A 20,000-nucleotide genomic window follows, 5' to 3' on the forward strand; every position below is an offset into this window, starting at 1 on the left:
ACACACACACACACACACACACACACACACACACACACACACACACACACACACACACACACACACACACACACACACACACACACACACACACACACACACACACACACACACACACACACACACACACACACACACACACACACACACACACTGCCCCTGCCCCTAAACCTACCCATCACAGGAGACTGTGCAGTTCACTTTCTGTGAAAAAAAACTTGTTCTGTGTGATTTATAAGCATTTTGAAAAGTGAGGACATGGGGAACGTCCTCATATTTCACCCTCTTTTTGTAATACCTGTGTCATGTCATTATACACATTTGTGTCCTGATATTTCACGAAAACATGCACACACACACACACACACACACACACACACACACACACACACACTCACACACACACACACACACACACACACACTCTCACACTCACACTCACTCACACACACACACACACTCTCTCTCACACACACAAACTGTACACAATCATTATTATGTCATATATATATTTAATATTATAATTATTTAATGAATATATGAAAAAAAATATTCAATTTAAATTTAGTATAAAAATGCCAATGTGATCTAAACTTACAAATGTCATTAAATTTTTTTCCAAATTCTCATTTGGGCTGGAAAAAATAAATAAAAAAAATAATAATAATTATTAAATTAAGGTAAAACATATATATGTTTTTGTAATTTTGTTGTATGTTACTATAATATAGAATGTTAGGTATGTTTTTATAAAAGAAAAATAAAATAATAATAATAAAAAAAAAAAAAAAAAAATATATATATATATATATATATATATATATATATATATATATATGTCATATATTATTTTACAATTATTATTATTATTTTTTTTATTTTTTTTATTTTAGTGCACGAAGTTCAACTTAGGGCGTTTTCACACCTGAAGGTCTGAACCGAAGTTCATGTTTTGATAAATTTGGTTCGTTTTGGTTTGGTTTCACATTTCAGTTATGCGATCACTAAAGAAGCTTACACACGTGCGTCCTGTCGTCATCATGTGGGCGGCATCTGGACACTGATTGGTTTGTCTGACGTCAGCGTCTCTGACAGGAATGAATGAACAGACGCGTATCGCTGCCACTAGTGAACACTGCGCATTGCTATTTTTTTTCTTTTTGAATTGTTTCATTTAAAATTGGACATTTCAAGCTTTCTCTACACATATTTCTCATGTGTGTGAGGCGGAGTTTGGGTGTATTCATGAGACTGTGGCGAGGCGAGCGAGAGACGTGGGAGGAGCGAGCGAGACCAGTGAGTGATTGAGAATGAGCGACACCAGTGAAGGACGAGAGACTTTACGTTGTTTTGTGTATGTTTTGTTGTGTGTGTGTGCGTGCGGCAGTCGTCCATGAGGGGCTGCAGCTTTAACCTTCAGTTTGTTTGCTTTATTATTAAAGTCGTTCTGCGGTTCACACCTCCTTCTTCTCATAACAACCAACTGTGTTACAGAGCAATCAAGAGCAATCTCTCCAGCGCCTCCATGTCACGATTATTGTCTGCTATATTTGCTTCTTATTTATTAAATCCAGGCAATTATCTGATGAAACACTGATTAAAATTAAAGGGTTACTTCACCCAAAAATGTAAATTGTGTCATTAATGACTGAGCCTCATGTGGTTGGACACCCGTCAGACCTCCGTTCATCTTCAGACACAAATGAAGATATTTTAGTGTAAAGCTGATGCTGAGAAAGGCTTCAGATAGGCCTCCATTGGCATTCAGTACATTTACACTCACAAGACCCATAAAAGGCACTAAAAACATCGTTACAAAGTCCATCTCACCACAGTGACTCTACAATAATCTTACGATGCGACGACAATAGTTTTTGTGCGCAAAAAAAAATCAAAATAACGCCTTTATCCAACTTGTTCTTGTCTTCCGTGTGTGTCTCCACGACGCATGCGCGAGAATATGAGCAGATCCGGCGTTCGGACACATGACCCAGAAGAGATTTGTTTACGAGCAGAGGAAGACGCGCGTGTCTCAGCTGTTGAATTCTACATTGATCGTGCTTTAGGTCTCGGCGTAGTTCTCAAAATCAGGCTAAAGTGTGTATTTCATGGATTCCCGAACGCCGGATCTGCTCATATTCTCACGCATGCGTCGTGGAGGCACACACGGAAGACAAGAACAAGCTGGATAAAGGCGTTATTTTGATTTTTTTTTGCGCACAAAAACTATTGTCGTCGCATCGTAAAATTATTGTAGAGCCACTGTGGTGAGATGGACTTTGTAACGACGTTTTTAGTGCCTTTTATGGGTCTTGTGAGTGTAAATGTACTGAATGCCAATGGAGGCCAATCTGAAGCCTTTCTCAGCATCAGCTTTACACTAAAATATCTTCATTTGTGTCTGAAGATGAACGGAGGTCTGACGGGTGTCCAACCACATGAGGGTGAGGAATTAATGACAGAATTTACATTTTTGGGTGAACTAACCCTTTAAGATACACTTTATACAAAACGAAATTCACTTTAAAGGGATAGTTACCCAAAAACCCCCCAAATTTTTTACCCCCAGGGCATCCGAGATATAGGTGTGTTTGTTTCTTCAGTTGAACACAAATGCAGATGTTTAACTCCAGCCGTTGCCGTCTGTCAGTCGTATGATGATGTCAATGGGGATATTTTAGAGTATGAGAGCAATGAGAGTAAAAACACACAGACATACGAATCCTTATTAACCCATGCGGCTCGTGGCGACACATTGATGTCTGAAGACACGAAACCATCAGTTTCTGCGAGAAACCCAACAGTATTTATGTTATTTTTTTACCTCGTATCAGACGAATGTCATCTAGTATTCCCAGTGCCATAACTTCTGGCGAATAAGGTCAAAATACTGGCGCGATCAAAGAGATATATACGTAGATGCCTCATTTGACCAATCCGCGCAGGCACTAATGAGGAATCTATGTATATATATCTATGATCGCACCGGTATTTTGACCTTATTCGCCGGAAGTTATGGCACGGGGACGGCAGATGCAGAGCCATAGAAAAAAATTTAATAAATGTTTAAATGTTTTCTTACACAAACGCATCGATTCGCTTCAGAAGGCCTTTCTTAACACCCCGGAGCCGTGTGGAGCAGTTATATGATGCACAGATGCACTTTTTATGGACTTCAAAAACAGAGCAACTATTACTGCTATTATAAAGCTTGGATTAGCCTGAACATTTTTAATATAACTCAGATTTTATTCGTCTGAAAGAAGAATGCCATACACACCTCGGATGACTTGAGGGAGAGTAAATCATGGGCTAATTTTCATTTTTGAGTGAACTATCCCTTTAAAGAAAGGCTTTCTACAGAACAAAACTTAATGAAGTGGTCAAAATAATTTCTGACCTTCCGTCTTCTGACATATTGCGCATCTTTTCACTTTTCCTAACCAATATAGCCGTTATTAAAAAATAACATAATATTTAAACATAAACAGGAACTTCCTGTAAATGCTCTGAGAGTCTGAACCAAACAGAAAATGCTTCCACACTAGAAACTAACCAAACCTTTGTTCAGTTTGATCCGGATCGTGGTCAGGGGAGGTTTCACACCTGTACTTTTGATTCAGATCAAACTGAAAAGTCTGAAAATCCGGACCAAACAAGGCAGGTGTGAAAGAGCCCTAAATGAAAATGAAATTTTTTTTTCAAATTTTTTTTCAAGTAACAAAATGTTTTTTGACTTTAGTTTAATATAATAACGCTGATAAAAGCTGATACAAGTTTCTGCTATGTATATATACATCAGAGCTATTATTTATTCTGTTCATTCAAAGCGACTTGCATTGCCTTCAAGATAAACATTGACTTTTTTTTAGCATTTATTGCTTTCTCTGGGATTTGAGCTCATGGCCGTGGCGTTGCCTGAACCTTCTTTTAAAATAATGTACAGTAATGAGGATTTTGCAGAAGATGAGCTTAATTGATTTCTGAAAATAATGTCACCATGCAAAAGATCATAATGGTTATAACAGCTTAAAGGGTTAGTTCAGCCAAAACTGTAAATTGTGTGATTAATGACTGAGCCTCATGTGGTTGGACACCCGTCAGACCTCCGTTCATCTTCAGACACAAATGAAGATATTTTAGTGTAAATCTGATGCTCTGAAAGGCCTCCATTGGCTCAACTTTACACTCTCAAGACCCTTAAAAGACACTAAAGACTAAAGTTACAAAGTCCATCTCACTACAGCGGCTCTACAATAACTTTATGAATCGGCGAGAATAGTTTTTGTGCGCAAAAAAACCCTAAATAACGACTTATATAGTGATGACGATTTCAAAACACGGCCTCATGAAGCTTCGAAGCGTTATGAATCAGTGAGTCGATTCAGCAGTTTGGAGCGTTATGAATCAGTGAGTCGATTCATGATTCGGATTGCGTGTCAAACCGCCAAACTGCTGAAATTTGGCGTTTCAAACCGCTGAATCGACTCACTGATTCATAACGCTTCGAAGCTTCATGAGGCCGTGTTTTGAAATCGTCATCACTATATAAGTCGTTATTTAGGGTTTTTTTGCGCACAGAAACTATTCTCGTCTTCATAAAGTTATTGTAGAGCCGCTGTAGTGAGATGGACTTTGTAACTTTAGTCTTTAGTGTCTTTTAAGGGTCTTGAGAGTGTAAAGTTGAGCCAATGGAGGCCTTTCAGAGCATCAGATTTACACTAAAATATCTTCATTTGTGTCTGAAGATGAACGGAGGTCTGACGGGTGTCCAACCACATGAGGGTGAGGAATTAATGACAGAATTTTAATTTTTGGGTGAACTAACCCTTTAAAATCTTTCATATGTTCCTGTTGATTGTCAGGGGTAAACTCTTGTGTGTCCTCAGTCTCCTGGCGCTCAGTGGCAGAAGGTGGACGTCCTGCTGGAGTTCGGCCAGTGGCTGTATGTCACACACTTTCCTGCGGCTGACGTCCGTCTCCAGATCGAGTGGGCCGTAGACATCCTGCTGTTCACAGACGGTTAGTCAAGTCAAGTCAACTTTATTTATATAGCGCTTTTAACAGTGCAGATTGTTTCAAAGCAGCTTTACAGTGTTAAACAGCAAAATAATGCAGCATAATTTTATTCAGCCGTCAAGCCATTCTGGAGAAAATGGTGATGTCATCAGTTCATATCAGTTATCATACAGTGACAGTGTGGGCTTTGGATCAGTAATTTAGTTTATATGGTTAATTTGGTTTAATAATTAGATTTATTTGGATATTTAGTTGAAAAAATTTTGAAAAATGAAGTGTCCCCAACTGAGGCAAACGTGGCAAGGAAACCCAAACCCCATCAGGAGCAGAATGGAGGAAAATAAACCTTGGAGAAACCAGGCTCAGTCGGGGTGCCAGTTCTCCTCTGGCCAATTAACAAACAGCGTATGATTATTATTCTGGAAACTTTACAGGTCAGAGGTCATAATAGATCAGAATATTCGAACAATCGGGGTCATCACGCATTTATTGAGGATGCCGTGTCGATGAGGCAGTTTCAGGGGAGTCTAATCACGGTCTCTCAGACACTTCAGGGTCATGTGTTGGTCATGTGTTGGTCATGTGTTGGTCATGAGTTGGTCATGTGTTGGTCATGTGTTGGTCATGTGTTGGTCATGAGTTGGTCTTGTGTTGGTCATGTGTTGGTCATGTGTTGGTCATGTGTTGGTCATGAGTTGGTCTTGTGTTGGTCATGTGTTGGTCATGTGTTGGTCATGTGTTGGTCATGTGTTGGTCATGTGTTGGTCATGTGTTGGTCATGAGTTGGTCTTGTGTTGGTCTTGTGTTGGTCATGTGTTGGTCATGTGTTGGTCATGAGTTGGTCATGTGTTGGTCATGTGTTGGTCATGTGTTGGTCATGTGTTGGTCTTGTGTTGGTCTTGTGTTGGTCATGTGTTGGTCTTGTGTTGGTCTTGTGTTGGTCATGTGTTGGTCATGTGTTGGTCATGTGTTGGTCATGTGTTGGTCATGTGTTGGTCATGTGTTGGTCATGTGTTGGTCATGTGTTGGTCTTGTGTTGGTCTTGTGTTGGTCATGTGTTGGTCTTGTGTTGGTCTTGTGTTGGTCTTGTGTTGGTCATGTGTTGGTCATGTGTTGGTCATGTGTTGGTCATGTGTTGGTCATGTGTTGGTCTTGTGTTGGTCATGTGTTGGTCATGTGTTGGTCTTGTGTTGGTCATGTGTTGGTCATGTGTTGGTCATGTGTTGGTCATGTGTTGGTCATGTGTTGGTCATGAGTTGGTCATGTGTTGGTCTTGTGTTGGTCATGTGTTGGTCATGTGTTGGTCATGAGTTGGTCAGTTGGTCATGTGTTGGTCATGTGTTGGTCATGTGTTGGTCATGTGTTGGTCTTGTGTTGGTCATGTGTTGGTCATGTGTTGGTCATGAGTTGGTCATGAGTTGGTCATGTGTCGGTCATGTGTCGGTCATGAGTTGGTCATGTGTTGGTCATGTGTTGGTCATGTGTTGGTCATGTGTTGGTCATGAGTTGGTCTTGTGTTGGTCATGTGTTGGTCTTGTGTTGGTCATGTGTTGGTCTTGTGTTGGTCATGTGTTGGTCATGAGTTGGTCTTGTGTTGGTCATGTGTTGGTCTTGTGTTGGTCATGTGTTGGTCTTGTGTTGGTCTTGTGTTGGTCATGTGTTGGTCATGAGTTGGTCATGTGTTGGTCATGTGTTGGTCATGAGTTGGTCTTGTGTTGGTCATGTGTTGGTCATGAGTTGGTCTTGTGTTGGTCATGTGTTGGTCATGTGTTGGTCATGTGTTGGTCATGTGTTGGTCATGTGTTGGTCATGTGTTGGTCATGTGTTGGTCATGTGTTGGTCTTGTGTTGGTCATGTGTTGGTCATGTGTTGGTCATGTGTTGGTCTTGTGTTGGTCTTGTGTTGGTCATGTGTTGGTCTTGTGTTGGTCTTGTGTTGGTCATGTGTTGGTCATGAGTTGGTCATGTGTTGGTCATGTGTTGGTCATGAGTTGGTCTTGTGTTGGTCATGTGTTGGTCATGAGTTGGTCTTGTGTTGGTCATGTGTTGGTCATGTGTTGGTCATGTGTTGGTCATGTGTTGGTCATGTGTTGGTCATGTGTTGGTCATGTGTTGGTCATGTGTTGGTCATGTGTTGGTCTTGTGTTGGTCATGTGTTGGTCATGTGTTGGTCATGTGTTGGTCTTGTGTTGGTCTTCTCTGGGCGCAGGTCCACCATCTGAACTGGATACGGCCCGGATCCGGCTGACTGCAGTAAACCTCGGGATAAACAGAGAGACTATCATTAGCGTAGATGCCGTTCTTCTGATGATGTCACGAGTACATCAGGTGTTATGGGAAGTGTTCCCGGTTCCGGCTGACCTAGTTAATGCAGCCTAACAATCATTTCATTGAAAAAGTGTTTTATGTGTATGCCACTGTAAAGAGATGTGTTTTTAGTCTAGATTTAAACTGACAGAGTGTGTCTGCTTCCCGAACAATGTTAGGAAGAGTTCCAGAGTTTAGGAGCTAAATAGGAAAAGGATCGAGCGCCTGCAGTTGATTTGGATATTCTCTGTATGATCAGCTGGCCAGAGTTTAGAGAGCGCAGTAGACGTGATGGAGTATAATTTAGTAAACCAAAACCATTTAGTGCTTTGTAAGTAATAAGCAAGATTTTAAAATGTCTGTGATGTTTAATAGGCAGCCAGTGCAGTGTTGACAGAACCGGCTAATATGGTCACACTTCTTGGTTCTAGTAAGAACTGGAGCTGCTGTGTTTGGACCAGCTGGAGTTTGTTTTATTAAAGCTACACTGTGTTACTTTTTTAGTTTATTCTTAGCTAAAAACACTTAGTTCTTTCAAAAATATATGTGCTCATTAATGTATATTTACTTCTTTCAAGTATTAAAGTATTCTCGTAAGTTTATAATATGCCATTGTAAACACATACGGGTGAGGGTTCGAATGCCGGTCGCCATGTTGATCCTCCATCTTGAAAGTACTTTAGCCAAAGAGGGACATTCCCGTAAATTCAAGCTTGGCCTTTGGCGTTTTAACACGCGATGGCTCCGTGTCGAATGTGGACGAGGTCAAACTGGAAGCCATGTTAATCTTGGACTAAATCAGCCACCGTAGGAGTTAAAACAAAATCGGAATTGAGAGAAACTAATATTCACTGGATGGTCATATACCAGTTCACCACTAGATGGGGGAAAATATCACACAGTGGAGCTTTAATCGAGCAGGCCAACCACCCAGTAGAGCATTACAATAATCTAGCCTTGAGGTCATCAACGACTCAACTGTTCAGCTTTTGGTATTGAGAGCATATGCCGTAATTTAGATATATTTTTAAGATGGTTAGTCTTCATCATGTGTGATTATCTTGTGTTCTGTGCAAATCATGCTGAACACACACCCTGTCAGAGGAGAGCGTGGCGTCCGGCGTGCGTGTGTGTGAGGTGCGGGCCGTCGGCCGTCTGGAGCGCCTGCTGCGAGCACACACACTCCTGGCTCTCCTGGAGGAGCGAACGTCCCACAAACACCTGCAGCATCTGCTCGCCGCGCTCGGCTTCACGCTGCACATCTGGAAGGTCAGCGCTTCACTTCCATAACTCACTCCTCTCACAGCGGGACGGTTGCTTTGGGTCCTCACGTGTGTGTGTGTGTGTGTGTGTGTGTGTGTCGTTGGGTTCAGGTGTCTGTGGAAACCGCACAGGAAGTGATGAATCGGTCGGCTGTGAGATCCGCCAGCTCCAGGAAAGACAAAGAGAGAGCAGACGACAAGAAGCCCAAACAGGTGAGGACTAGATATCCAAAAACATGTTCTAAGAAGTCACGAGCAGTGTTAGTTTTGACAGCAAATTTAGATTTAGTTTTAGTCATAGTCTTTTGACTAAAATGCCATTTAGTTTTTGTCATATTTTAGTCTCCTGAATTGTTTTTAGTTTTAGTCTAGTTTTAGTCGACTAAATCTAATGAGTTTAGTTAAATTGTAATACATTAAAGGGTTAGTTCACCCAAAACTGTAAATTGTGTGATTAATGACTGAGCCTCATGTGGTTGGACACCCGTCAGACCTCCGTTCATCTTCAGACACAAATGAAGATATTTTAGTGTAAATCTGATGCTCTGAAAGGCCTCCATTGGCTCAACTTTACACTCTCAAGACCCTTAAAAGACACTAAAGACTAAAGTTACAAAGTCCATCTCACTACAGCGGCTCTACAATAACTTTATGAAGCGACGAGAATAGTTTTTGTGCGCAAAAAAACCCCTAAATAACGACTTATATAGTGATGACGATTTCAAAACACGGCCTCATGAAGCTTCGAAGCGTTATGAATCAGTGAGTCGATTCAGCTGTTTGGCGGTTTGACACGCGATCCGAATCATGATTCGACTCACTGATTCATAACGCTCCAAACTGCTGAATCGACTCACTGATTCATAACGCTTCGAAGCTTCATGAGGCCGTGTTTTGAAATCGTCATCACTATATAAGTCGTTATTTAGGGTTTTTTTGCGCACAAAAACTATTCTCGCCTCTTCATAAAGTTATTGTAGAGTCACTGTAGTGAGATGGACTTTGTAACTTTAGTCTTTAGTGTCTTTTAAGGGTCTTGAGAGTGTAAAGTTGAGCCAATGGAGGCCTTTCAGAGCATCAGATTTACACTAAAATATCTTCATTTGTGTCTGAAGATGAACGGAGGTCTGACGGGTGTCCAACCACATGAGGCTCAGTCATTAATGACACAATTTACAGTTTTGGGTGAACTAACCCTTTAAGCATTTAAGCCTTACATAACTGTCACTTGAACTGACATTTTGACATAATTTTGTTTTTGACATTAAAAATACACGAAAGAGCTCAATTCACTTTTTTGTTTGTTTTCTAAAAACATCTATATAGTTTTTATAACTTTGTATTTCTGTTTTAGTCAGTAGGCCATATCAGGTTAAGCTGAAGCTTCAAATAAGTTTGTTTATTTCTTTAAATTTCAGTTAACATTTATTTAATTTCAAGTAATGAAGAATTTTTAAATTTTTGTTAACTATTATAACCCTGATACTTTATTGAATATGTGTCAAATACTGGTCTTTCCTCCTGACTATGAATTAAATGGGAATTAAATTAAATACAGTTTATTGTGTAACCAAAAACGAATATATAATGCGTGACTTGTAATTATAAACAAGCTTGAAATACACCGGGACTCTTATTTTGAAATGTCATTGCAGTTGCAGGAGCTCATTCAAGTTCAGATGAGGGAGATCAAATATGCATTGTTACAACCGTCTAAAACATATGACTATATAAACATGGTAAAGTAAACATTGTAATTTTTCATCAGCATTGGTTCATAAACAATTGCCTGGCATAAATGTGCGCTAGCCTGTAGTGTAGAAGCGCAATAGCGCCGTGTTTTCCAGCGGTTAGATCAGCATCTGTGACACAGGACATCAGTTCTGACCCCATCTCTGCCCTAATCGTCCCTCACTAACATTTTCGTCTCGTTTTTATTTGTTGACGAAAATGACAGTTGATTTTCATCATAGTTTTTGTCATCCAACACTAGTTTTTATTTAGTTATCGTCTCGTTTTCGTCAGTGAAAAAAGGTTGTTGATGAAAATTATGACGAAAATTATTCGTCAACGAAATTAACACTGGATATGAGAACATTATCTCTGAATGTTACATGTTATGCAAACGTTGAGGGAATGTTCCGTTTTGCGAACGTTTTATGTTCGATGTGATTAATCACAATTAATCGATTTGACATCACTACTTTTTACACTTTTTGGGTTGATTTTTGAGTCAGTATCTATACACAAATTTTTAAGTTTTGAGTTGAACAACATTTTAAACACATATAACTTAACACTCATCCTTCCCTCGGGTCACGTTGACCCGAAACTCAAGATATGTAACAGCAATATGAAACAATATGTTTCAGCTCCGTCCTGAATGCAACCCCATCTGACCAACAGAAGACCGGTTGAGAACGCTCTGTTATGCTGCGTTCACACCAAACGCGAATTGAGCGCCTGGCGCGAGTGATTTCAATGTTAAGTCAATGGAAAGGCGCGTTACGCGCGGCGCGAAGGACGCGAATCCGCCTCATTCGCGTGTCCAGTTCGCGCGAATGGCGCGAATTGGACGCGAATTGAGCGTCGTGCGCGTTACACGCGAATGGTGCTTTTGTGCATTCACGCGTTTGAAGCGAATTCGCGTCTGACGCCCGAGTTGAAAAATTTTAACTTTGGCGTCAATTCGCGCCGCGTTAACCAATCAGGAGCCTGCTCGCTGTTGTCACGTGGTAAAGTGACGTGTATGAGAAACCTTGCATAAATTAAAACCAGTACTATTGTGTCACAAAATGTAGTTTTAAGACGTTTTCAGGTGGGAATGTAGTTGTTTAAAGCTCAAATCTGTGGTTTATTTATAAAGAGAGCGCCTATTTAAAAAAAATAATCTTGTGTTTTTGGAGTTGTGAGATCCAGGCGATCACCGCGGGCAATCACTGCTCATAACCCCAGCGAAGGCAGCCTTTCCTCGGCCAGTCCTTCTGGCGTCTGCCGCTGGCTCTGATGTCCTGTGGTGGTTCGTCTTGTGTGGATCTAACGGGCGATCTTTGCTCTCATGAATATATAATTTGTTGTCTGCCAAATCGTTTTGACTGAGGGCAAAGAGAAGTTTCATAACTTTATATTTTAAGGATATTTAAACATACATGCAGTGAAGATAATGTAGGAGTTGCCTGGACCACATTTGTGTGGCTATTAATGCTTAATATATATGTTTAATGAAAATGAAAAGAGGCAGAGTGGTGTTTTATGACATATTTCTCCTGGAGTGCCTTGAACGCGCGTCAATTTCGCTTCCAGCGCTCGATTTCTAAGCGCGTCCAATTCTCTGCTGACGCGCGAATGCATTCAAAATGTACGCGCGTGAAACTAGACGCGGTAGACGCGATTTTGCCGCTCAATTCGCGTTTGGTGTGAACGCAGCATTAACGTCCCAAATCTCCTCTTTGTAACGTTCTTAAGTGACCATAGAGTAACCAAAATGAAACGTTCCCCTAAAGTCATATCAGGAACTGCAGCACTTTCATAAACAAAAGAGGAAGTTTAGGAACATCCCTAATGTTCTGTAAAGATTGGGGATTTACCTTTAGAGATAATATAAATACACTACCTTTCAAATGTTAGATTGAAAATAGAATATTTTGTAACATTATACACGTCTTTACTGTGCCTTTTGATCAGTTGAAGCTGTTTAATATTTCTCCAGCCGTCTCCTGCTGAGGACAAACCCAGAGGTAAAGCTGCAGACGTGTCCCTTCCCATCAGCCCGGAGCAGTGGGCTCAGTTTGAGTGTCCTGAGGAGCTCCGGCAGGCCTTTCGCTCTGACGCCGGCCCTTACAGCATCAACAGCTCGGCCCTCGGCGCGCAGGTCAGCGGATCTCCACCAGAGGGCGACACAGGGTTTCACATCATGTGACAGATCATCAAAGCTGGGATAGAGCGGGAATATTGATCTTTAGAGGGAGACCTGAGATATTAAAGGGTTAGTTCACCCAAAAATGTAAATTGTGTCATTAATGACTGAGCCTCATGTGGTTGGACACCCGTCAGACCTCCGTTCATCTTCAGACACAAATGAAGATATTTTAGTGTAAATCTGATGCTCTGAAAGGCCTCCATTGGCTCAACTTTACACTCTCAAGACCCTTAAAAGACACTAAAGACTAAAGTTACAAAGTCCATCTCACTACAGCGGCTCTACAATAACTTTATGAAGAGACGAGAATAGTTTCTGTGCGCAAAAAAACACTAAATAACGACTTATATAGTGATGACGATTTCAAAACACGGCCTCATGAAGCTTCGAAGCGTTATGAATCAATGAGCCGAATGATGATTCGGATCGCGTGTCAAACCGCCAAACTGCTGAAATTTTGCGATTCAAACTGCTGATTCAACTCACTGATTCATAACGCTCCAAACTGCTGATTCAACTCACTGATTCATAACGCTCCAAACTGCTGATTCAACTCACTGATTCATAATGCTCCAAACTGCTGATTCGACTCACTGATTCATAACGCTCCAAACTGCTGATTCGACTCACTGATTCATAACGCTCCAAACTGCTGAATCGACTCACTGATTCATAACGCTCCAAACTGCTGATTCGACTCACTGATTCATAACGCTCCAAACTGCTGATTCGACTCACTGATTCATAACGCTCCAAACTGCTGAATCAACTCACTGATTCATCACGCTCCAAACTGCTGAATCGACTCACTGATTCATAACGCTCCAAACTGCTGAATCGACTCACTGATTCATAACGCTCCAAACTGCTGATTCGACTCACTGATTCATAACGCTCCAAACTGCTGAATCGACTCACTGATTCATAACGCTCCAAACTGCTGATTCGACTCACTGATTCATAACGCTCCAAACTGCTGATTCGACTCACTGATTCATAACGCTCCAAACTGCTGAATCGACTCACTGATTCATAACGCTCCAAACTGCTGATTCGACTCACTGATTCATAACGCTCCAAACTGCTGATTCGACTCACTGATTCATAACGCTCCAAACTGCTGAATCGACTCACTGATTCATAACGCTCCAAACTGCTGAATCGACTCACTGATTCATAACGCTCCAAACTGCTGATTCGACTCACTGATTCATAACGCTCCAAACTGCTGAATCGACTCACTGATTCATAACGCTCCAAACTGCTGAATCGACTCACTGATTCATAACGCTCCAAACTGCTGATTTGACTCACTGATTCATAACGCTCCAAACTGCTGATTCGACTCACTGATTCATAACGCTCCAAACTGCTGATTCGACTCACTTATTCATAACGCTTCAAACTGCTGATTCGACTCACTTATTCATAACGCTCCAAACTGCTGATTCGACTCACTTATTCATAACGCTCCAAACTGCTGATTCGACTCACTTATTCATAACGCTTCAAACTGCTGATTCGACTCACTGATTCATAACGCTCCAAACTGCTGAATCGACTCACTGATTCATAACGCTCCAAACTGCTGAATCGACTCACTGATTCATAACGCTCCAAACTGCTGATTTGACTCACTGATTCATAACGCTCCAAACTGCTGATTCGACTCACTGATTCATAACGCTCCAAACTGCTGAATCGACTCACTGATTCATAACGCTCCAAACTGCTGATTTGACTCACTGATTCATAACGCTCCAAACTGCTGATTCGACTCACTGATTCATAACGCTCCAAACTGCTGATTCGACTCACTTATTCATAACGCGCCAAACTGCTGATTCGACTCACTTATTCATAACGCTCCAAACTGCTGAATCGACTCACTGATTCATAACGCTTCGAAGCTTCATGAGGCCGTGTTTTGAAATCGTCATCACTATATAAGTCGTTATTTAGGGTTTTTTTGCGCACAGAAACTATTCTCGTCTTCATAAAGTTATTGTAGAGTCACTGTGGTGAGATGGACTTTGTAACTTTAGTCTTTAGTGTCTTTTAAGGGTCTTGAGAGTGTAAAGTTGAGCCAATGGAGGCCTTTCAGAGCATCAGATTTACACTAAAATATCTTCATTTGTGTCTGAAGATGAACGGAGGTCTGACGGGTGTCCAACCACATGAGGGTCAGTCATTAATGACACAATTTACATTTTTGGGTGAACTAACCCTTTAAAGCATCTTCCTGGAATATACATGAATATAAAGAATATATGGGAATTGTTTAATGGGAATAATCTGGGAATTTGCACAATTGCAGGTTAGCCTATAACCAGGGGCGTTTCTAGGATTTTCATTTTAGGGCGGCTCAGCCCCCAGTGAGGGTATGGGGAAAAAAATGGTAACACTTTAGTTTAGGCTCCAATTCTCACTGTTAACTAGTAGCTTATTAGTATGCATATGAGGATATTGGCTATTTATTATTACTTATAAAGCAAATATTAATGCCTTATTCTGCATGACCATATTGTACATCCCTTAATCATACAATGTAGGCAGGTTTATAATCACGGAGATCCCAAATGTGAGGTAGTTAGAGGGAACATTTTGATTTCCATGATCTACACATGCGCATTTTAAGATGTTCTGAACGCCAAAAAATTAGATAATAACTTGAAAAGCATGTCAGTGGGCAGATATGACTGATAAAGTTTTTCCATTTTCGTCAGTGAAGACAGTAAACATATGTTTAACTGATATTTATATGTTTTATGAATCATTTTTGTAGACATGTTAATTTACTTAAAGCTACCAGGAAAGCTAGGTAACTAAATGTATTAATTTAATTCACAATATAAACACATTCATTACTAATCTTATGTCCAATACAGGCTAAAAAACTGAGCTTTTTTATTTACTGTTTATATTAATTTTAATTATATTAATTTACAATATGCACACATTCATTACTATTAATCTTATGCCTAATCTGAAGAAAACGTCTTTGTTGATATTACTTGTTTGTTAGTTATATTATAAATGACATTGCATAGGCCTATTTCAATTCAAAATGGCGAAATTAGACACAAGTTTATTAATTTGCCTGAATATTTTTGTCATTTGTTTAACATTTCTGATTTACAGAAGCAGCTGTCAAATATGAAAGTTTAGTTTAGCTTCATATCTCTCACTTGACGTCGAGTCGCTGCTAAAGTTCGCGCTCAGCCTCAGCAGCTTCTGTGAACATAAAGCCCGCCTACTCTGATTTGATTGGTTTCCTCAAATATGTTGAGATTGACGAGCGGTGACAGACCAATGAGAGCTCAGATCAAAACACACACACACACACCTCTGCTTCTGATGTGCGCTTTGCTCAACGCCACTGCAGATTGAAGAACACACTGATTAAAAGAAGGAGATGTTTCATGTTATAAAGGTTAAAGGGTTAGTTCACCCAAAAATGTAAATTCTGTCATTAATTCCTCACCCTCATGTGGTTGGACACCCGTCAGACCTCCGTTCATCTTCAGACACAAATGAAGATATTTTAGTGTAAAGCTGATGCTGAGAAAGGCTTCAGATAGGCCTCCATTGGCATTCAGTACATTTACACTCACAAGACCCATAAAAGGCACTAAAAACGTCGTTACAAAGTCCATCTCACCACAGTGGCTCTACAATCATTTTATGATACGACGACAATAGTTTTTGTGCGCAAAAAAATCAAAATAACGCCTTTATCCAGCTTGTTCTTGTCTTCCGTGTGTGTCTCCACGACGCATGCGTGAGAATATGAGCAGATCCGGCGTTCGGGAATCTATGAAATGCTCACTTTAGCCCCATTTTGAGAACTACGCCGAGACCTAAAGCACGATCAGTGTAGAATTCAACAGCTGAGATACGCGCGTCTTCCTCTGCTCGTAAACAAATCTCTTCTGGGTCATGTGTCCGAACGCCGGATCTGCTCATATTCTGGTTATATTACCTTATATAACCTTATATTCTGAGGTTGGATAAAGGCGTTATTTTGATTTTTTTTTGCGCACAAAAACTATTGTCGTCGTATCATAAAATTATTGTAGAGTCACTGTGGTGAGATGGACTTTGTAACGACGTTTTTAGTGCCTTTTATGGGTCTTGTGAGTGTAAATGTACTGAATGTCAATGGAGGCCTATCTGAAGCCTTTCTCAGCATCAGCTTTACACTCAAATATCTTCATTTGTGTCTGAAGATGAACGGAGGTCTGACGGGTGTCCAACCACATGAGGGTGAGGAATTAATGACAGAATTTACATTTTTGGGTGAACTAACCCTTTAATCACACATTTTTTAGGGGCGCTGGGCAGAAAAAGGCCCATATAAGGAACTCTTGCAGCATAATCTGTGTTAAACCTGTGATTCACATTCCGCCATAACACACACATTTGATCAGAAATACTGAAAATAAAAACCTGTGCTATTGTGAAATATTACAATTTAAAATAATACGTTTTCTGTGTGAATATACAGTAAAGTGTAATTTATTCCAGCATCATTACTCCAGTCTTCAGTGTCACATGACCCTTCAGAAATCATTCAAATGTGAAACATTTATGATTATTATCAGTGTTGAGCACATGATATGTGGACTAAGGAAGTGTTGAATGTTGTCGTTTCAGAGCCGAACTCTGTTTTATTTGGATCTGCTGGTGAGAGAGCTGGACTCCGTCTCGTTGACCCCGTTGACCTTTGCCCCTCTCCACCTGGCGGAGGTCATCGCTCACGACCTCATGCAGAGCAGGAGTCAGTCCGACCTCTACCGCCTCAGGTGAACACAGCTTCAGTCACATGACATCACACTCACAGCTAGAAACGACATCACATCCTGTCCTCTCTCAGACTCATCAGGAGCTGTGGTGATGTGGGCCTGGAGTGTCCGTACGCGGAGCAGCTTCTGCGCTTCACTCGCCTTCCTGAGGACGAGCACATGTGGTGCGGTTCTCCAGTCATTCTCTGAGCAGGTTTGGCCATTATCAGGCGCTTCGGGTGTTTAATGCAGATTTATTTGATTTCAGGAGCCGCAGGGCCGTCATCACTCAGAGCCAGGTCAGTTTCTCACCAGTGTTGGGGAAAGTTACGCATTATAATATTGTGTCACTCCCTTAAAAAGTAACTAATTGAGTTACTTAGTTACTTTTTAAGAAAAGTAATGTGTTATGTTACTTTTGCGTTACTTTTTCTCACCTGGGCTGGCCTTGTTTTTTTTTTTTTAACAAAAAAGTGATATTTTTGTGCAACGGTAAAGACCTCTTGATACCAAAATTGAAATAATAGATAAAGATGCAGATTCCCTCATGAACAGTAGAGGGCGCAGCTCCGGATAATGGAGAAGAGGACGCAGGAGAAAAAAGTTTTACCAATAAAAACAAAAAAATCTAGTAATTTTCATCATCAAAGGTCAGCAGCAAGACATTGGTAAATTAAATATAAAGGTAGATTATGCATAAAAATAGTTTTATTTAACATTTAATTATTTGAGGTTTGAGTACTCTGATTTTGCATTTGACTGATTTTATTCATTTTGAGGAGTACAGAATCTTTATTGTGCAAGTAAGATAAATAAATGCCCACATTTAAGGCCCTTTCACACCGGACGCGTAACGAAAAAGCGAATATTTCGTGTGCGAATAGTTCGCGTTAAAACCATTCACATCAGCCGCGGCGCGAGTTTGCGACGTTTCAGAGCTCTAACACTCCAAAACATTTGCGGCGACAGCTCCGAACTTACTTTCAAATGTCCGTGGGACAATTTGAGGAGCTCCTCCAGACAGAGACGGTAGCAGCGCATCTGACGACACACACACACACACACACACTCTTCAGGAACGGCTCGATCCGGAGCTGCTGTGTTTCCAGTTGAGTCACAATGTAAACATTTCAGTGCCACAGTCGTACTGACGGAAACACATTCACTTTCTATAGTCGCGGACACAATTAGATAAAAAAAAAAAACTATGTATTGATTATAATATGGTAATCTGTAGCCTATAGTGGGCAAACACATCTGCATATGTACAGCTGTAAACAACTACAGCTGTAATCTTGTGAGAAATGCGACACCTGGCAAAGGTTAATGTTGATTGAATGGCTAGTGACATCAACTGGACATTTCGTGACCTTTGTTTCCTTGTATGTGATTGGTTTAAGCCTTTTCTGTCGCTGCTAGTGTTAAAAAAAATCGACATCGAAACGAAAAAAATTAACATCGTTTTTTCGCCGCAGCACATTCGCGTTCGGTGTGAACGCTCTCATTACACAAAGAGATGATCGAAAAATAAAACCATCGCGCAAATTATTCGCGCGTCAAAATCGCGTCCAGTGTGAAAGGGCCTTTAGTCTAGAACTACAATAACCATCATGTTCACACACACACCTCTGCACTAGCTCTCAACATGAGGACAGGAGAGATGTCAGTCAAATTAATGTGAAAAAGTAACTCAGATATTTTGTTGTAAATTTGAAAAGTAATACGTTACTTTACTAGCTACTTGGAAAAAGTAATATTATTACGTAACTCAAGATACTTGTAATGCGTTTCCCCCAACACTGCTTCTCACAGCACAGTTTGAGTCATGTGACTGTTGAGTGTTAAACTAACACACTGACCCTGCCAGACGCCGTCCGCTGAAGGCGATCCGTGTGGAAGGACACTAGCCGATCGCTGGCTGGCGAAGGCCGACGAGTGTCTCTGGATGAACCTGTTTGAGCCTGCTAAAGTCCTGCTGGATCACACACACCGGATGGCTGAGGTGAGCGAGGACAAACACATGATTCAGTGTTCACACGTGTGGTCGATCAAACAGACGAGTTACTGGAGCTCAAACTGCTCAAGAAGATAATGCTGGTTCTGATAGAAAGGGCTCAGAATACACAGAGCATCTCAGTTTGTGCATCAATGAGCCTCGGCCGCCGGTTCTCCACTGGTCCTTCATGATCCTGTGGCCGGTTCTCCACTGGTCCTCCATGATCCTGTGGCCGGTTCTCCACTGGTCCTTCATGACCCTGTGGCCGGTTCTCCACTGGTCCTTCATGATCCTGTGGCCGGTTCTCCACTGGTCCTCCATCACCCTGTGGCCGGTTCTCCACTGGTCCTCCATGACCCTGTGGCCGGTTCTCCACTGGTCCTTCATGACCCTGTGGCCGGTTCTCCACTGGTCCTTCATGACCCTGTGGCCGGTTCTCCACTGGTCCTTCATGACTCTGTGGCCGGTTCTCCACTGGTCCTCCATGACTCTGTGGCCGGTTCTCCACTGGTCCTTCATGACCCTGTGGCCGGTTCTCCACTGGTCCTTCATGATCCTGTGGCCGGTTCTCCACTGGTCCTTCATGACTCTGTGGCCGGTTCTCCACTGGTCCTCCATGACTCTGTGGCCGGTTCTCCACTGGTCCTTCATGATCCTGTGGCCGGTTCTCCACTGGTCCTTCATGACCCTGTGGCCGGTTCTCCACTGGTCCTC

This window comes from Gobio gobio (assembly GCF_949357685.1).
Source record: "Gobio gobio genome assembly, chromosome: 18".
NCBI classification, from domain to species: domain Eukaryota; kingdom Metazoa; phylum Chordata; class Actinopteri; order Cypriniformes; family Gobionidae; genus Gobio; species Gobio gobio.